Here is a 3,350-nt window from a genome sequence, read left to right as displayed (position 1 = left end):
GCTTCTGGTTTGTCTATAACAAAAACACAGCCAAAATTCTGACAGGATGAAGAAACTGAAGAGAAGGGATTGAGGCTTGACCATGGCCTACTAGGGAATACTCTCTGTCTTTTAAAAATTTCCATTTTATTGACTTCACTTCAACTTAAATGCATGGTTTGTTAAAACTGTAAACAAATATTTACCATGTCTGTTACATGTAACCCACAGGGACAGCCTTTAACAGAAATTCATCAAAACATCCCCAAACTTTTTTTATTATAAATAGTTATCAAAACAATCCTGAACATATTTTTGATACCACTAGAAGTCATCACCCATGCCACTTCAAAAATGAACACAATTCGTGACAATATTCATTGTACCTGCTACCTTAAACAATTTCAACTGCAGCTCTTTCGCTAAGCAGGATGGATAGAGCATGCCATTTCTATTTTTCCTTCTTGAATTTTTTTCATTTTTCAGAAACACACGTGCTTACACCACTGCCATCTGACACTTCTTGACATGCTTCCATCTTGAAAACTCGATTTCTATTTCAAGTACTTCAGGCTTACATTTAAATGATAGTACCTTAACAATAGAAAAAAAAATGTGCTCCATTTTCCCTCTTGTTACCTGAAAACATAATGGGTGTATATATATTAAATACATTCTTACAAATGTCTAGTCATGTTTACCAGCTGGAATTCTTTTTGCTTAATGTGTGGGTATTTGCATTGTGTTATTAAGTCAAGACATTTATATGAGTAGAAGGTTGTTGATTTAAGACAAATTTGAGAGCCTCTAAAATCAATTGTTGTATGTTTGTCCTGGTGGCTGAGGAAGCTTCATAATTTTTTTAGACATCATTAGATATCAGAGCGCTTGAAGGATGACTTTAAGGCTGTAAGAGTTTTGACATTTTGCTGACACTGGTATGCTCTGTGCATCCACCATCCCACTAGGATTATTTAATACATTCATATTAATTTTTTGTTATAAATCTAACTAATGGAGGAGCTCCTAGGTATTTAGGTCCACATTCTACTTTCAGGCTATATATTCTGTTTTCATAATTTGTCCTTGGTGGCCCAATAATCATGCCTGTCCACCTAGTTAGTGTCATATCTTCATTATCTTCAAGGACTCAGCTCACTGTACCATTGCCTACTCCTTTTTGTCCTTCTTCTAGTTCTTCCAACAAGTGAAAATTATGAGGAACTTTAATGCCTGTGGAGACGGCCATCTTCTCCTGCAGCCCCTATTATTATTTTCTTAATTCACTAGAGAAAGACAGATGGAGAGAGAGAAGGAAAGTGAGAAAGCAAGCCACCAAGTCTGAGATTCGAACTACTGTTTGCCATGTGGGAAACCAGCACCTTAACCAACACACCACTTGCTAGTACCCTCTTTCTCTCTCTCTTTCTGACAAGCACAAATATCATCTGGGAATTTAAAAAAAAAGAAAAAGAGATAAAAAAAAAAAAAGAGAGACCAGTACATGGCATAATGGTTATGCCACTGAGGTTCCACACAGTTGACCATGGTTCAAATCCTAGACCCGGTAGCTTAAAACTCACGCTGGGCACATGTGGGTGCATGCCTAAGACCCCAGGAGGATAGAGAAGGGATTGCACCACAGCCATCACCCTAGGGAGGTGATGAATGGAGGAGAAGGGATTGCACCACGGCCATCACCCTAGGGAGGTGATGTCTCACTTTCTGTGTCTCTGTTTCCCTCTCTCTGGCCAGCACACATGCCCTAGCAAAAATATCTCAAAAAAGAAAAAGAAAAAAATTAAAATGTAACATAGACTTAAACAAAGTTTTACTATTTATTTGAAATGACAAAAGAAAAATAGAGATATTTGAAATGTGAGATTTTGTTTGTTTGTTTGTTTGTTTGTTTGTTTTATCGTAGGGTATATGTGTTCACCAGAGGGAAGGGGAGAGAGAGAAAGATTACTCTCTAGAGGGGATGGCCATACCACAATCCCTTTGCCATCATTTCTCCTATTGGGATTTTTAATATGCATGCATGCATGCCCAGGTTGTTTTTCAAGCTGCCACATATTGGGCTGAAATTACACAGTTGGTCGTGTTGGATCAATCCTCCTTAACCACCATGGCACCAGCTGGCCACATGATCCCACTTTTTAAAACAAACAACAACAAAAGAGTGTTCTTTGTATGTGTATGAAGTTGTACAAACATGGGAAATGATATGTAAAAATACATGTTAGGTCCTTAATCTACTTTATTGTGGGGAAGTGTTGCAGCATGGAGAGTAATATGTTTAAAGAGAAATAAAATATGCAAGGTATATGTTAACAGAAATTATTTTTCTACCCGTGACAATAATATAAATGTGTAAACACTGAATCCATACAAAGATGAGAAAGCAAAAAAGATAAATGAATCATTTATTTGATTTTGATTTGAGATTGTGATTAAGTTCAACTTGGAGTTTTAAAATTTTACACTTCCTCAATAAAGTAATTGGGGAAAAAATGCCTGGAGTTTGTTTTGTATCAATACCTCTTGAGTTTTCCTTTGGTTGTAATTTTTTCATAAAACTCTTTCTTTAGTACTTCAAATGGAAGTAGTTTGTTCTTTTTCTAAACTATTATAGCAATTATATCATGCATAGTTAATGTAACAATTAAAATAATTAATCAGCTACTGCTTGATGACATAATTTCTTTTTCTTCTTGACCTATATACATTTTTAAAACTTACTGAAATTTAAATATCTGTCACACTTACCCAATTAGATTTTGAATTCTTTTTGGTTAGAGAAACTCTCTAATAAATCTTGTAACTTTTCAAATTAGCCATTACTTTGCTTTGCAAGTCCAGATGCCTCGATAAAAATTGTGGAATTAATTCAAGAGTAAGGCTTATTGGCTAAAGGAGGGCAAATGATTTAATTTGCCACCTTATTCCCTCACAACAAATACTTACATAATCCCTGTTCTGCTAGCACTGGGGTTATTGAATAGGGAAATTACCAAATCACTGGCATTAAATTGAAACACGATAATTAATAGCAGATAGCAATTATATAAACAGTGATGAACAAATATGAGAAAGTAAGAGAGTGAAAAGGAGGCTAAAAAGGATTTCTATTCATGTCTCACTACTGGTAAGAAAAGATCATTTTGATGGGTGTCATTTGAACAGAGACCTGACTACCACGAAGAAAGAAAGCATATGCATAACTAAGAGGTTATTCCGGATAGAGTAGGTAATGCTGGCTATGTTCCAAGAAGAAAGGAAGCCTTTGCAGTTGGAATATGAAGAGACTTCAACAATTCATGGAAAAACAGGATTAAATACAATCTGATTTTAGTGGGAAAAAAAAGAAT

General features: G+C 35.4%; 1 pseudogene; it reads right to left on the bottom strand.

Annotated features, from left to right (window-relative positions):
• Window positions 1–792: 792 nt before the first annotated feature.
• LOC102496817 (ubiquitin-conjugating enzyme E2 variant 2-like) lies at window positions 793–1,228 on the bottom strand (annotated as a pseudogene).
• Between the last annotated feature and the right edge of the window lie 2,122 nt (window positions 1,229–3,350).

The sequence above is a fragment of the Tupaia chinensis genome, unplaced genomic scaffold (genome assembly GCF_000334495.1).
Source record: "Tupaia chinensis unplaced genomic scaffold, TupChi_1.0 Scaffold143687_1, whole genome shotgun sequence".
NCBI lineage: Eukaryota > Metazoa > Chordata > Mammalia > Scandentia > Tupaiidae > Tupaia > Tupaia belangeri.
The sequence above is the reverse complement of the archived record's forward strand: the minus strand, read 5'-3'. Positions and strand labels throughout refer to the sequence as shown.